A 17748-nucleotide genomic window follows, 5' to 3' on the forward strand; every position below is an offset into this window, starting at 1 on the left:
CTGTTGCGGCCTCTCCCGTTGCGGAGTACAGGCTCCGGACGCGCAGGCTCAGCGGCCATGGCTCACGGGCCCAGCCGCTCCGCGGCATGTGGGATCCTCCCAGACCGGGGCGCGAACCTGATTCCCCTGCACCGGCAGGCGGACGCGCAACCACTGCGCCACCAGGGAAGCCCCAGTAAAATTCTTTTCTCCAGTGAATTCTTAGTTGCATCTTTGTTCTCTGCCCAAAGCTATCATCATCTTTCTTGTCCTTTTTACTTCTTTGTCCTTTTCTCTTTGCATTTGGGCAAGCAAATTTGTCTTCTGTTTGCTGATTTTCTGTAGTGTCAGCTTACCATTTCTAATAGATTTCAAATTCTACTATAATTTTCATTTTGTCAGTGTTCTATTTTATCTCATCTAACTCTCATTTTTATTACTTCCTGCCTCTCATTCAGCTCCATTTTCTTCTCTATTGAGGATATTAATCTTTTATATTTTGTTTCATAGAGTATACATATTTTATACATATTTTATTACAAGCATAAAATAAGACTAAGTTTTATTTACGCTTCCTGTGATAAATATTTTTCAAACACATATTTTGCCTCTGCCTTTTGAGTGCATATTCCCTTTTCTTCATGTTATAGAATGTTTCTATTATATATATATTTTTAAATTTTGTTCATATTCATAGAATGAATATGTTATGTTCAGATCTGGCATTTTCTTTTAAAAAGTACTGTTTATTATCCATTAGAATGTTGTGACGGATTTTTCTGCTGGTCCAGTGGTTAAGACTCTGCACTCACAATGCAGAGGGCCTGGCTTTGATCCCTGGTCAGGGAACTAGATCACACAGGTGTCATCAGTACCTCTCTTGGCAGTAAACTGGGTAAAGCCCACCTCACAGCAACCCTAAATGGTGGTGGGCTATAGTGATGTAGATTTGGAATTAGGTATAAGTTCAGATTTACAGATGGTTACCGTAAGTCAGTAAAGAAAGCTTAGGAACCCCCTGCTACCTTCAGACTGTAGTAATAGAATTAGAATGACTAGCACTGGTTATGGTACCTGACCCAGAATATAGCGCTTTCTTCTGACTTCGCATGGTTAATTTCAGGTAACTTTTATACACTGTAATAGCCAATTTCTCTCCTTCTATTGAGCAGCCTCTAAAATTCTATGGCTCTCTCTCTGGGACTGTGACCTCTGCTTGTACACATCTGTTTGGGTGGTTGAGAACCTGAATTATGACAAGTGTTTCAGTTTCTGCAGTGTGCTTCTGTTGTGGAATTGTGCTTAAGAAAAACATCTGCAAATCTGTGATAGTATATGTGAAGAAAGAGGTATGATGAAAAAGCCTAAAGGAATTTATCAGGTGTGTTTAGAGATATCCCAAGAAAAATGAAGAAAACAGGCGGGACATTTTTTCTACTTATTCACTGATGAATATAGGAAGTTAATTGAGATTATGACCCATTCTGTTTTTTTTTTTTTTTTTTTTTTTTTTGCCATTGCAGTGGATTTTGAGAACATGGGATTCCATAGAAAATCTTGGGTCCTAATTTTATCTCTATTACCCTACAGAAAATTGTACACCTCTCTAATATTAATTTCTATGCTGATAAAATGGGAATAATAATATTTATTGGATATTAAAATAATTAAGAGGATCCTGTGTCTGGCATATAAAGTTCACTCAAGAGTACCAGCTATTATTTTTATTTCTCTTTTATTGCTATGTTTACTGTTAGATTAATAAATTATGGTTAGAATTCTTGTCTGCAAACAGTGAAAACCAAAATTCACATGGTTGAAGCAAAAAAAGGAAAATTTATTAGACTATAAATATATATATATAGGGCTTCCCTGGTGGCGCAGTGGTTGAGAGTCCGCCTGCCGATGCAGGAGACACGGGTTCGTGAAAAAAAAAAAAAAAAAAAAAAAAATATATATATATATATATATATATATACACACACACACATATATAAAAAACTAAAAAGTTGAGGAGTAGATCAGACTTCAGGAATAGCTGATTCAGGATTTATAAAATGTGACAAGATGTCTCCCCCCCGTCTTTTTTTGAGATATAATTACTTCATTCTCAGTCTCCACGTGGTGGGAGGATTGTGTAGATCAGAATATACCCCTGCAAAATATGCCACTGGCATAAGAATTATTTTGAGCTAAAGGCAATTGAGAAAAAGCAGACACAGGATGAACTCTCTGCTTTCCCCCCATCTGCCTGAAAATTTATCATAAATTCTCTTTATGAAGGTGTCCCCACCATCCCCTGCCCACTTCTCATATCAGGAGGAGGATGATGACCTTATCACTGGAGATGAGGTTGTTGCTGAATCAGGTCTGGCTGCTAGGCACTGCTCAAAAATCAGTATTCGAGAGAGACAAATGTTGGTAGAAAGGAAAGGTGCTTTAATCAGAATGCCAGCAATCTGGGGAGATGGTGGACTCAGCGTCCCCCAAAACCACCTCTGGAGATTCTGCTTGGCCATGAAGGTTTTAAAGGGAAGAAGTGAAGTAATCTCAGTTAAAATAGGGGGTCAGAGTCATCACCATCCCTCACTGTGTACAGGCTCGTGGACTTCTTGTGATCTTCCTCTAGATGTTATCTTGTTCACACAGTTTGGTCACACAGTTTGTTCTCGAGATTACTGAAGGGGAAGCTAGGAAAGAGATCTGGTCATCTGTTAACTACTTATTCTTCATTTCTACTTCTTTTTTTTTCTCAATAAACTTTTAATCTAGAAATTTTTAGATTTACAGAATTATTACAAGGATAGCACATAGAATTCCATGAACCTGTGCCTATTATGAACATCTTATGTTAGTGTGATATATCTTTCACAAATGGCGAACCCATATTGATACGTTATTATTAGCTAAAGTCCACACTTCAGAATCCCTTATTTTTATTTATTTATTTTTTAAAATTAATTTTTATTGGATTACGCTTGATTTACAATGTTGTGTTAGTTTCTGCTGTACAGCAAAGTGAATCATTTCTCCTTTGACCTATGGAAAGAACCAACAAGTTAGGCAAGGTATTGTGTGATTAAAAGATTTGAAACATGTGCTTGGGCTGGAGAGAAGTAGAGCATGCAGTGCCTGGTTTAAAAGTTAGTTACAATATAGCTTTGCTAAAGTGATAAGAAAAGGGGCTTCTCTTGCTGAGGGCAGTTTCCTACAAAGTGCTGATTACAGATCCCCACTTGTCAGAACATCTTTCCTTTTCTGTGGGATTATGGGTGAAGGTTGGTGTTCTGTAACTTCTTCATGCTGACATAGGGCGCCATATTCTCAGAGTGGAAGATGTTGACATGGGTCTGTCGCATCTTTTTGCTGACCGTTGTAGTTGCCCATTTACATATATGGGCAGAACAAGCTACAATGATTTTGATGCTCACAAAGATATAGATTATTATGAGCAATAGTGTTAATCCCATCCTCTTAAGGCCAGTTCTTGGAATTGTGCTAGCAATAGATTCAGTACTGCTTAAGATGGAGCAGTTTATGTCATGGCTTCAGTCTGGTCATCATGCAGTTAGCTTTTTCCCTCTGGTGGCAATTATGGTATCTGTAAAACAACTCAGAAGTGTGCATCAGGCACTGAGTTTGTGACTCTATGGTCCTAATCATTAGCTGTTTGAGCCTGCTCTTTTGTGACTCAGGGAGGTCTGGGAGACTTCAGCTTTTCTTTCTTGAAATATTTATTTATTTATTTATTTATTTATTTATTTATTTTTGGCCGCGTTGGGTCTTTGTTGCTGCACGCGGGCTTTCTCTAGTTGCGGCGAGCCGGGGCTACTCTTCTCTGCAGTGTGCAGGTTTCTCATTGCGGTGGCTTCTCTTGTTGCGGAGCACGGGCGCTAGGTGCGTGGGCTTCAGTAGTTGTGGCACGCAGGCTCAGTAGTTGTGGCTCACGGGCTCTAGAGCATAGGCTCAGTAGTTGTGGCGCACAGGTTTAGTTGCTCTGCGGCATGTGGGATCTTCCTGGATCAGGGCTTGAACCCGTGTCGCCTGCACTGCCAGGCAGATTCTTAGGCACTGCGCCAGCAGGGAAGTCACGACTTCAGTTTTTCTATAAACAAAAGGCAGGAGACCTGGAGAGCCCTTTAGGGCTTTTGTACTTGGGTGGGGGGTGAAGGGTTCTGCTGAATTCCAAGATGGCACTGAGAAACAGCCTACACAAGCAAACCTTACTACTAGCCCTTATCTATTATTAGTTTCCCCATATATTTGCCTTCCTACAATTTGCTGCCCCTAGAAGCTCAAAGACCCTTTCCTTTGTCCTGTCACCTCTCTTTAAATGTATCCTCTTTTGTCCAAATGGCATAAAAGCCTCCAAGCTTAGCTATTTCTTTGGGGATTTTCTCTTCTTTCCATGAAGTCCCCTTGTGCCACATAAAACTTTTAACATCTAATATATTTGTGAGCCTTTTCTCCTATTAATCTGTCTTTTGGCAGTTTATTTCCCAGACCCACCTGGAGAACCTAAGAGGGTACAGGAGAATTCTCCTCCCCTGCAAGTTGTTTAAACAGCTCTAAGAGTCAGAGCAGGGAAAGATGGAGCATCATTGTCCCAACAGGCCTAGTAAGTTGTTGAGATTCTGATTGGCCAACTTGTGCCACTCCTCCCCACCCCCCTAAGCAAACAATACTCTCATGCACTGGATTAGGCCTGGGATGGAGCCTTGCCTTGACCGTGTTGGCTAAGAGTGGGACAGAACTATTGAAGAGAGGGAGAATGGATGCTGGGGAGGTAAGCAACAGATGTCCAGTCAGTTAAGAAAGTGTCAGTAGGAGAATTCTTCCCCAGTTGAACCTGCTCGTTCATCTTTTACTGTGCGTTTGCAAACAGAGGATCGAGGAATAACTTAATAATGACCTCTGAACATAAGCAATATTAAAAATTAAAGATGAGGGCCTGTCGTTTTCTATGTTCACTTAGGACAGAACTGACCACAGTGGTGACAGGAGAGCAATGTGAAGTAATGAAGAGCTTAGGGAGAGAGTGGGGGTCTTTTACTTACTGGACTGTTCCAGGCAGTGAAGTGGTAGAACACAGCCACCCCCAGAACACTGGCTGAAAAGATTAGATGAATTCTGACCAGATTTAATTGTGACCAGATTGTGGGAGTGAAAGTTTCAGTTTGAGTCAAGTTATCTGTTTTATTTCGTGTCCCATTTTTAATGCTTCCATGTAGCCCTCTCGCTTTTTCTAAATTACATGCCTCGTATTTGAGTTCCTCCTGCTTTTGACAGCTCCATGGCTTCCAATTTTGCTTCTGCTGCTTTGATTTTATTCCTGATTTGGCTGTGGATGAGACATGTGGTTTTCTTCAATTAGCTCTGTCACTCTTACAAATGTGTGTATCTTGCAAGTGTCCTAATTAAAGTCAGGGGAGCAGGGGGAGGGGGGTGGGAATTACAGGCAATTACAACAGTGCCATCCTCCTCTCTCACTGCTCTTTTCTCCTCATCATTGGAGCGCATTCTTATGTATCTCCATTTTGCAAGCACATTGAGCAGCCTCTCTCTTTAAAATCCCATTAATTTTTTCAGAACTCGATATGCAGCTGTGTCAGTGTGTCATACGTTAGCTCTCTGGAAACCCCATAGCTTTCACTTAGTTTTATTAAGTAGAGTCTCCTCTCTGCCAGTTTCTACCATGTTTTGAATTCATCCTGAGATGGACGGCTACCTTCACCACCTCATGTGGTCTTGTTTCTCTCCCCAGATGTATGGCCTCATGAGTTCAGTCTCCTCGTGTGTGGGCTTACGTTCGGTTCACTTCAATTCAATGCTGTACATGTTTATAGAGCATCTGAGTCTACCTAATGTGCCAGGCAGCGTGCTAGGAGCTGGGACTACAAAATGATTAAGTGCAATGAGGTCAAAATAATGTGGGAGAGTAAGAAGTGGCCAGATCTCAGAGCCGGACAAGACATAGATTTAAATCCCTGCTTTGCTTCATGCTATCTGTTTGGCCTTGGGCAAATCACTTAGCTGGTTTTTTTCATCTGTTAAAATTCTGCTAATAATACTTACCTTGCAGGGTTGCTGTGAAGATTGGAGATAATGTATGCAAAGTAGCTAGCTTAGTGCCTGGTGTACCTCGATAAATGGGAGGTATAATTATTATCATGAATAAGATACAGTGTACTTAAGGAACTTACCATCTACTCAAAGAGAGAGAAGAGTTACTTTTACGGTATATTGTTCTATGTATAATAATTGAAAGATATAGGTGGTAATGGAGTAGTCCCTGGGGCTTTACATGTTCTCTCTTGTGCCCACCTTTCTGTCTCCCACTACTTACTCACCCCTCCCTCCAACCTCCAGTATGCTTCAGCCACCCAACCTCTCCCCTTCTCAGTCTCTTTGCAGTTGTCCCTTGTTTCCTCTTCCTGCAAAGCTCTTCTTCCAGGTCCTTACATGCTGGCTCTTTCTCATCATTTAGGTTTCAGCTAAAATGTCACCCATTAGAGAGGGTTTCCATAACCATCCAATCTACAGTAACCCAGTCCCCTAAAAAAGAGTGGATATATGTGTACATATGACTGGTTCATTCTGCTGTACAGCAAGAAACTAACACAACATTGTAAAGCAACTGTACTCCAATAAAAATTAATTAAAAAAATAAAGTAACCCTATCCCTTTGCCTCCAATTTTTTTACTCAGTTTTGTTTATTTTATAGAAATTCTCTGCGATTATCTAATTTGTTGGCTTAGATGTTTATTTTCTGGTGCTCCCCATCAGGATGTAAATGCCATGAGGACAGAGATCATATCTGGTTTTGGTCGTTGCTGTATTCTCAACAATGACAGCAACGGAGAGCATGTTCAGTAAATATTCGGGGGTATGAGCAGTGGCAGGGAGATACAAGGCAGAGATTTCAAACAGAAGGGTTTAGTAGTGGTGGGTCTGCATTTTGCTGCTGCTGCTGCGGTAATTAACAGCCCACTGCCCTACACGGATGCCATCATGGACTCCTGAGTCTAACGCAAGAGGCTGAGGTCATGGGAGATTCACAAGGTGGTTTCTGACTTTGTACCCTCAACCTGGTTTCAGAAAACTGTATTTAAATATCCTTTTAAGATCATCTCCATGTGAGTTTTAAATGTCTGAGTCCTTGTTCCTGGACCCGAAGCAAATTCCTGGTAGGGAAATGATCTAGACACCAAATGGTGGCCCTTGATAAAGTTTCATGGAAAGCCATCTTTTATTGCCCCTTTTCCTATGGCTTCCCAGTGGGAGGTGGGGAAATTTATAGGAATAAGGTAGGTAGGCATTTGGGTTTTTGTGACGCTGAATATTTAGCTTTAGGCATATGGACTTGCAGAATTAAGTGCTAATGTTTACAAGTAATATAGTTGGCCCACCATGTCCATGCATTCTGTATCTGTGGATTCAACCAATCATGGAGTAAAAATACTAAAAAAAAAAACAAACTTCCAGAAAGTTTTAAAAAGCAAAACTTGAATTTGCCATGTTCTGGGGACCGCTTATATAGCATTTACATTGTGTTTACATTGTATTAGGTATTACAGGTAATCTAGAGATGATTTAAAGCAGTTGACACGAACAACAGTTTTAAAGTGTGCGGGTCCAATTATACATGGATTTCTTTCATTAACACTACACCATCTGAGGTTGGTTGAATCTGTGAATGCGGGATCACAGCTGCTGAAGGACGACTGTATATGGGAGTATGCGTGAGGGTTATTTGCAAATACTATGCCTTTTTTTTTTTTTTTTTTTTTTTTTGCGGTACACGGGCCTCTCACTGTTGTGGCCTCTCCCGTTGCGGAGCACAGGCTCCGGACGCGCAGGCTCAGCGGCCATGGCTCACGGGCCCAGCCGCTCCGCGGCACGTGGGATCTTCCCGGACCGGGGCACGACCCCGTGTCCCCTGCATCGGCAGGCGGACTCTCAACCACTGCGCCACCAGGGAAGCCCCTATGCCATTTTTTATAAGGGATTTGAGCATCTACGGATATCGGTATCGGAAGGCGTTCTGGAGCCAGTCCCCTGCAGACACTGAGCGACAACTGTATTTCTCCCCCAGAATCTGAGTCAGGCTTAGAATGAAGGCATTTAGAAGTCCTAGCCATGTTTTCAAAAACATGTGATCTTGATCAAAAGCAGAGACTGAGAAAAATATAGAAGGCTCAGTGGGAATTTATTCCTTCTGTTGGAAAAACATTTCAGAGGGCAAGAAGCACACATCAAAGCTCCCAGTACACTGAGGGGGACCAGTCACACCATTTTCCTATGAAAAGGACAAGTTTTTGTTTTAGTTCCACTAAGGCTTGCCAGCTCTGTTATACAAAAATATCTGCAAGGCAATCCACTTAGCTTCCAATCAAGTGGTTAACTAAGACTTTATAGTTGCTTCATTGGTGCTTCTGGGGCTTCTCAACACTCACTCAGAATTTTAATTTGCATCCAGATATATTTATGTTTTCTCTTAATTGTCTCTCTCAGTCTCAATCAAAAAGGAGCCTGAAGACTTAATGCTACTTAAGTTTTATCTTTATATGATTATATTTAAATGTAATTTCAGGTTTTATTATGGCACGGGAGAAACAGATATGGCTAAAGGACTTAATTTGATTCATTGCAATACATCTTTAGGCCTTGGCAGTGTCAGAAGCTCAAAAAATTTGTTCTAACCTCTTAGTCCTTCAGACACTTATAAGCCTACCTTGGCTACATAAATTGAAGCTCAGAAATAGAACTTTGTTTATTCACACGTAAGAAGTCTTTTAGATGAGTCATATAAGTACATTTAAGAGGACTGTTGTTTTGCTTATTAAGATGAACTCAAATAGATATCATAGTATTTGAATTTTATTTTATTTTTTTTAATACAGCAGGTTCCTATTAGTTATCTATTTCATACATATTAGTGTATATTTGTCAATCCCAATCATAGTACTTGGATTATTATTAGCTTCGCATCAGAATATTCGTGTGCAGGCTGGAGGTGCTGAGCATTTAAGTGATTGAGACTTGCTGTTGCTGTCAGTGATGGGATCTTTAACAGTGTCACGGTGCTGCCTTGTGTCTGCACACTCTATATCTGGTACACTCTTCTATTTCTTTTGGAGGCAGACCTCAACCATTAGATGATAGGCGTCAATACGTGAGCCAAAGTGAGCCAGTAATAGTGCTCAACCTTCTTTAGGCTGGACATTATCATTGTCTGGCTGATATTAGCTCTTCCATGGCATCTTTCAGACTCAAGCTGAAAGAGCAAAACGCTTTTGTCTTTGAGTCAAGCACCTGTTAGAATGTGAGTCCATTGATCCAGGCAGCCGCATTTACCACAATAAGGAGGAAGTCTATTTACATGAAGAGAAAATAAAGCCTTATTCAGGAAGAAGCAGAGACAAGAGATCCAGAAGCACTTGAGTGCCTGGTCTGCTTATCCCAGCGGACCCTTGCCTGTGCAGGGCACATGAGCAAATACTGTTTGTCTGTTTACTTTGTTTAAGGCAGTAATTCTTAATATCCAAATGACTCATATATAGAAAAACCTTTTTGTTATCTCTTTGGTGTTTATTTAATGTCTAAGTTATTGCTATTAGGAATTAACAGTGATTTTTAAAGCAATAAATAATAGACATTCTAAATATTCACATACTATTAGATCATGATAAATAAAAACTTATGGGTTTAACAAAATAAATTTCCCCAAATACTTAGGCATTGACTGCAAACTTAAACTTTTTCTTGAAGCTCTCCTATGACTTAATTAAAAGCACAGATCTCCAGGAGATTTTAAAAGTGCTTAAACATACTAGGATGCAGAGATAACACACACAGAATATCTCAGTGGTTACCGAGTTATTATACTTAAAATAAAACTTAGTACCATAACGCAAATAGCATAAATTGAAATGTAGTTTTTCATGTCTCTATTCTCATTCTCATATTTATTATTTTTCCTGCTCCTAATCTAATTTTAAATTTCTATTCTAATTATTTTTTTCTACCCTTATTTTTACGCTTATTTTGATTCTTTCCCAGGGTTACCTTTCTAAACTTACAGTAGACGTGCAGTATACTCTGTTTTCATCCTATGCTTGTGATAATCTTACCAGACTCAACTGAAAAATAATACCTTCCTGACTAGCCAAGATGACTTGTCTGAGCTGTTGACCAGTTGGTTGTACAGACCAGAATTATGCCTGAATGTTGGAAAGAGGTGAAGCTGCTGCTTTTGAATCATTGACAGAGCTGGAAAATATATTTCTTGCTTATTGATTCCTCCAATTTAACAATTTATATTTCTGTCTCTTCTTTTAGTGTGGTTTTCATTTTTCACTAAGACTTTCTATTGTATTAAAATTTATTCTTAGTTTAATGTATAATAAAAAAATACCTACTTCTTGTTTCAAAGGGTAATAAATCTAGTCTTTCTCCAAAATCTTCTGCCATCTTCATAAATCCCAAGTTACATTGTGATAGAGGGATTCTCTTACTGTGCTGGGTTGGGCTTCCCTCACTTTTGGAGCAAAGCCTGAGTTAAGCAGTCTCCCTTAGCTGTCTTGACGAGACTTATTTCTGTCCAAGTGTGAGGCACATTTTCCTTGCACTTGGAGCTCCATTGACTTTCTACAGACAGATACAGTTTTCTGCTTTTGGGCCTGAAATAAAGCCATCGCCTCATTTCCTGGATGTAGCTCAATCAGCACTCCCTGTTTTTGTAAGAACTTTGGAATACCTCCATAGGGAAGTGACCGTGGAAATGAAAAGTGCAATTGGCTGGTTATTAGCTTTTATTGCCCTATGGAACGTCTAACTAGAATGTTTTGAGAAGGGACCAAAGAGGAGTCAGAATATTTGTCTCTTCATAAAGTCTGGGAGGAGAAGTTCTTGCCCCTTTGGGAGTGACAGTAGAGTCTGGAACTCCTCAGAAAGATGTTCTGCCAGGCCATCCACTCAATTGCTGCAACCATTTGCTGCTAACAACTTCTTACACCGACAGACCCAGTTTTCTGTCTCAAGTGTTTTAAAGTGCCATTTTCCTACCTATTCTGACAGTCAGTCCACAGCTTGCCCTAAATGTTTTCATTTTATGTCTGGCAGTTAATAGGAGCATGGTTTGTTACATGCAAAACACATTTGGACTAATAAAAAATGAGTAAGACCACCTGGTGGGCCTTCCCTTTAATCTAGACCTTGGGCTCATTTCTGCCCCATTTATTCAAGGTTGGGACTGAATTCCATTTGCCAAGTATAACAAGTGCAATCATTTGTGTTTAATTTTTTTTTCTTTTTTTTTGAGCCTGCACATTTTCTGACTTTAGTCTGGGTGAATACAAATTTAAGCAATGCGAAACCGGACTGTGCAACTTTAAGAAAACTTCAAGTTCATTCAGCTCTGCCATTAGGGGGCAGCAGTACTCCATTTATTTTTAAGGCAGTAACTGCAGTAAAGATAATGACGATGACGATGATGATCATGATGAGTGAGGCATATAACCTTGGATTTACATACTGCCTTTATTCCAGTGTAATTTCATTGCTGTTTTCCCATTGATCCTCACAATATACATGGGAGGTGGGGAAGGGAAAGTCTTATTTCCATGTTGTAAGGTGAGATTAATTAAACTCAAACTTGTTGAGAGATTTGCCCAGTTAGCCTAGCAAGTTATTGTCAGAGCCAGTCCTGGAATTTAAATGTTGAGATCCAAATCCAGGCTTCTGTTCCCCTGCACTCCTTTCCACAAAGCATTTATTCTCTTTCAGTATGAATTTATGAATCCCCATTAAATATGAACTTAAATTTACCAAAGAATTATATTTCATCCACAGATAAAGGAAAGAAGTAGAAGGCAAGAATGTGTAGAGTTAAAATAGAGATCTGCTTTGCCTAAAAAAAGGGGAGAAAAATGTTGTCTGAGGGTGACAACATCTGTGAGTTTTTGAGGCCAGATCCCTGGTTTAGTGAATAATAAGCATTTGTCGTTTCAGCGTCTGTTTCTTCTGTGTCATTTACGACATGTAGGAGCTCCTGCATGACTCTCAGACCACCTGGAATAATATTTGGTGGCCTACTGCAGGGGCTGGGGGTTGCAGGAGTGAATGATGCTTATACTGGTCAATGGCTTCACACAATAGAAGGAGAAAGGCAGTGCATATAAAGGGGCAGTGAGACCACCCCAAGGACAAGAACCACACTTCTCCCAGATTTATTTTGCAGTCAGTAATCATCAAAAGCACAGCAAAGCTCTGAGCATGGGAGGTCTGTGGGTAGGATGAACTCTGAACCATACTTGGATATCAGGTGCCTGGGCTTCGGGGAACTGGGAATAGAAAAAGTTATCTTTAGTTTCTGTTTTCATTCTTTACTTTGCTTTTGAAGCAAAACGAGAGTCTTGAGTCAAACCAAGAATTTTCTTCCTCTCTTGAGGAAAAGTCCAGTTCATGGTCTGTGTCACCATCAGGTAAGAGTAATTGCAGTGTAGCCAGGGGAAGAATCTTTCCCAAGTTTATTGAGAGGTTGCTACAGCATACAGACACGTGCGAATGAAACAGTTAAACTACTGTTGGGTTGGGTTAGGGCCTCTGCTTGGGCAACACGCAGAGGGCACAGAAGACATGATTTCTCACCAGTGAGGGAGATATTAACTACATAGACTTTTCGCATACTTTTACGCTTTTTTAGTTGCACAGTGGCTCTATGCAAAGTCTGGCTTGTGAACAATCACATACAGTAATCGTATTCTCTGCAAAGCGTCTGTGAACTCTGAAGGCTCCTATGTAGATGGGAACACAGAAGATCAGAGAACAATGGAAAACCTGGAGGTTAGAAAAGGGTTTGTATCAGAACCAGGGCAGAGACATTGCTTGTATTTTCTTAGATTTGGAAGCAAGGAACTGTCTTTTCACAGGACATATGGGGAGCAAGACTTGGGGTCTAAAGGCAGATGGTCATGGTGTTGCTTCATTGCCGTCTTTGAAAAGAATTCTCTCGGTAAGAATATTCCAGCACCAGATATAAATATTTGTGGGATTTTTATTGTTTTATATCACCCATGCTTCTGCTTCTCTCCTGTAGTGTGGATCACTGAGCCCAGAGGAAGAAGAGAACTGTTTGATAGTGGCACACATGTGCCACATGTTTTGCATATATTATTTCATTTGCTTATGTTATTCATTGACTATTGATTGAGAACTACTATGTATCTGGCACTGTGCTACACCAACAAGTCTCTTTTTTTTTAATTTATCTTTTTGTTTTTTGGCTGCATTGGGTCTTTGTTGCTGCGCATGGGCTTTCTCTAGTTGCGGCGAGCGGGGGGCTACTCTTCGTTGTGGTGCACGGGCTTCTCATTGCAGTGGCTTCTCTTGTTGTGGAGCATGGGCTCTAGGTGTGTGGGCTTCAGTAGGTGCAGCATGCAGGCTCAGTAGTTGTGGCTCACGGGCTCTAGAGCACAGGCTCAGTAGTTGTGGCGCACGGGCTGAGTTGCTCCGCGGCATGTGGGATCTTCCCGGACCAGGGGATGAACCTGTGTCCCCTGCATTGGCAGGTGGATTCTTAACCACTGCACCACCAGGGAAGTCCCACAAGTCTCTTGATATAAAGCCCATAGTCCATGCATTTGTGAGTGGAATAGGGGAAATGGATGTAAATTAAACCAAGATGTACATGCTAAGATTCTGGTTCCAGTTCCTGTGTGTGTGTGTGTGTGTGTGTGTGTGTGTGTGTGTGTGTGTGTGTCTGTATGTTACCTGGTCCCAGTTCCTGTGTGTGTGTGTGTGTGTGTGTGTGTGTGTGTGTCTGTGTGTCTGTGTGTGTGTGTGTGTGTCTGTGTTTGTGTATGTGTGTGTGTGTCTTTTGTGGTTTCCCACACCACCAAGCAATTCTCTGACGCCAACTGGGTGTCCTGTAATTCAACTCAATTCTCACACTCTCTACCCAGAGATAACATCAGATTCCACAGGTTAAGGGCTCAGTCCAACAAGACTGCCCAGTTCAGGTGCCAATCACAAGTCCAGGTTGTTACCTGTGCTTCTGATGGAATGGCTATAAAGCAGATGTTCCCACAGCTCCCTCCTTGTGTTCAGTTAATTTACTAGAGCAGTGCACAAGACTCAGAGAAACATTTTACCCACTAGATTTTTCCAGTTTATTATAAAAGGATATGGGGCTTCCCTGGTGGCGCAGCGGTTGCACGTCCGCCTGCCGATGCAGGGGAACCGGGTTCGCGCCCCTGTATGGGAGGATCCCACATGCCGCGGAGCGGCTGGGCCCGTGAGCCACGGCCGCTGAGCCTGCGCGTCTGGAGCCTGTCCTCCGCAACGGGAGAGGCCACAGCAGAGGGAGGCCCGCATACCACAAAAAAAAATAAAAAAATAAAAATAAATAAAAGGATATAACTTAGAAACAGCCAAATGGAAGAGATGTTTAGGGCAAGGTAAAGGGAAGGGCACAGAGCTTCCATGCCCTCTCCCAGAGCATCATTATCCCTGAACCTCCATTGTTCACCAATCTGGAAGCGCTCCGAAATAACCCTGACCTTTTGGGTTTTTATGGAGGGTTCATTACAAAGGCATGGTTGATTAAATCACTGGCAGTTGGTGATTGATTCAATATCTCCAGCCTCCCACCCCTTCCTGGAGGTTGGGGGAGGGGGAGGGGACTAAAAGTTTCAACCTTCTAATTACCTGGTTGTCTGCACAAGCAACTAGCCCTCTTCCTTAGGTGCTTTCCAAAAGTCACCTCATTAATGTAACGAAAGACACCTTTATCACTCTTAACACTTAGGCAGTTCCAAGGGTTTTAGGAACTCTGTGCCAGAAATGGGAAGGAAGACCAAATATATGTTCTCATTATAAATCGCAATATCACACACATAGATAGGTATACATATCTACACAGTGACAAGGGAAGTTTTGTGGCTTCATGCAGCTGGAAGGAAGGCAGAAGTAGAATGAAACGAGTGGTAGGAGGCAACATGAAGATCATGAGTTCAGTGTAGGATATACTGAACATGAGGAGCCTTTCCTTGAGACACCAGGTGAAGGGATAAATGAGTCTGGGCTTAGGGGAGAAGTCTGGACTGGGCTGTAACTTCCGGTTTTCATTGGCGTATGGTGTTTAAAGTCGTGAAAAAGGACAAAATCATTTTGGCATAGTGAAGAAGAAAAAGTACCATTTTAGATTGCAGCCTTTTTGAAGCCGCTGGGAAGACAAGTAAAATGAGGGCCGATAACACCCACTGGATTTAATGATAGGAAAGACTGGCCTCTTTGGAGGGTGTTCTGTCAGGGAGAGCAAATGACACTCCCCTAGTCCCCCCACCCATAAGTGTATAAACAGGCCATGCCCACTTATTTACAAGTCTTGCTTTCCTGATCATTTAAAATTTTATCTTTCTTTTTATTTGTTCATCTCCTCATTAGACTCAGAGGAGAGAAATCACTGCCTATTATCCTTCAGATTCCTCTTTGAAGACATATATCTGGGAAAATCCATCAAGTAACTGATCAATAAAAGGATGAAAGGTAGGAAGAAGCAGCTATTACATGTCTCTCAGACCCACTGCCTGGTTCGCGTTGTGTTCTCTCCTACCAGGCGGGCCCTGAAATGGGGCTGCTTTTTGCGTGGCTGGTTAATCAATATCCAACTCAAACTCCACATATTCTGGCCCTTTGTCCTGTGAAATGCATTTGTACCTGTAAGATAAGAAGAGAGGAAGGGATTTCCTTCCAGAGAGGCAGGGTTGATGGTCCCGATGCTCTGTCACCCTTGGTGCCAGTGATTTGAGTCACATCTTGTCTAATCCCTGTTCTTTCCCTCTAGCATTCACTGAAACATTAAACTCACCTATAATGGAAGCACTGCATTGGCAAGGGTTTGCATCCTCTGCAATGGAAGACAGATGACTGTACTTTTGATTGCTGTGATCTCCATTGACTTTGGGACTTCTAAACTTCTAGAAACATGTCCCTATATTAAGATTTAGAATAGAGAGAGAATGCAGTATTAGTTTGCATAATATTCTTCCTAGAAGCTGCATCACAAAATTCTTCAGCTGTAAGCAGAGACCCGATGGAGAATGCATTACAGAAGGCAGCTTGATTGGGGCATCTATAAAGGTGGAAGCTGCAGAGAGCAATTGAAGGGCCTCAGCCAGGGAGAAAGATGTGTTTGCTGAGACTTTTTTTTATCCTTTGGGAAAAAGAGCTAGTGACAGCCAGCGGCCCCTATGTGAGGGGAGAGTGATAGAGGGAAGTTCTGATGGCTGTGTAGGCCTCAGGGTAGCTGGTAGATATAGTGAAGGGGACGGGACTCTGATCCTGAGCTCAAGAGCATCCTGGCTCGGGGCTTAGGTCTTCCCAGTGACTTCACTACAGAGACCCAGAAATGCATTTCAGGAATATCCAGAGGATATTTGGAGGAACATCTTGTGTACAAGCCTAGGAAGGCCAATGGCAGCCTTGAACAAGAACCTTGAGGGGAATAATTCCATACAGAGTGATGCTTGGGTTAAGTTTTGGGAGAATGGGGAATAATTATCACTTTTTGAGACCAACTTTGTGCCAGGCAATGAACTAAGGTATTTTACCTACGTTATCTCATTTAATCCTCAGAACAAATGTACAAGGTAGCTGTTTAGTCTTCTTCTATAGGGAAGGAAACTGAAGGTCAGAGAGATTCACTCATTCAACAAACAGTACTTATAATAATAGCAAACATTTATTGGGTTCATGCTATGTGCCAGACACTGTTCTAAGTGCTTAGCTGAATTATTTCATCTTCATCTTCATAACAACCCTATGAAATCATTACCATTTATGTAACCACTTTAAGATGGAGAAGCCAGCAGAAAAAGTTTAAGTAACCTTGCCTCAGGCCACACAGTTAGTCAGTGTCAGAGCCAGGGTTCAAATCCAGACAGTCTGACTCGAAGTCTGAGACCTTCACTGTGACATAACTTAAGTGTCAGTCATGCTCCCAGGACCATGCTGAGCACGGGGGCAGAGGACAGACAAGGCAGACATGATCCTGACCTTCATGGAATGTATTCCTCAGTGCTGCAGAGGTTAAGTTAATTGGCTAAGGTCATAGAGCTATTCTGGGTTGGAGGTTTGGACTGAAGTCTTTCCAAAAAGTCACATCTTACAGGGCATCTAAGCACCTGCCAGATACCCCCTGCACATCTGATCAGGACTCTAAGCCCTTGGAGTACCCTGTAGCCTTCCTTTCTCTTCTAGTCTGTGTTCTGCCATTTTATCCTGTTTCGTCATCTTCCCTCTTCTTGTCTCTGATTTCATGCCATCTTCCCTAACCTAATGCAGCAAATCTAAAACCTCAAGAGAGCTGCATAGAGCTTCTCAGAATGAAGAGATGGAAACTGTCATTGCACTTTCTTTTTAAAGTAATCTGAGGCAATCTGGAGCATACAAACGTCTCTCACTGTCCAGATCTGAAATTATGACTTTAGGTATGTAAGGGGGTAACCTTAGTCTGAATGAAGTAGCCCACTATGTTAAGGATTAGTTCCTCTCAACATTAACTTCCTCCCTCCCTCCCTGCCTCCCTCCCTCCTCCCTTCCTTCCCTCCTCCCTTCCTTCCCTCCTCCCTCCCTCCCTCCCTCCCTTCCTTCCCTCCTCCATCCCTCCCTCCCTCCATCCATCCTTCCTTCCCTCCTCCCTCCTCCCTTCCTTCACTCCTCCCTCCTCCCCCTCCCTCCCTCCCTCCTTCCCCCTCCCTCCCTCC

This window comes from Physeter macrocephalus, chromosome 11 (genome assembly GCF_002837175.3).
Source record: "Physeter macrocephalus isolate SW-GA chromosome 11, ASM283717v5, whole genome shotgun sequence".
NCBI classification, from domain to species: domain Eukaryota; kingdom Metazoa; phylum Chordata; class Mammalia; order Artiodactyla; family Physeteridae; genus Physeter; species Physeter macrocephalus.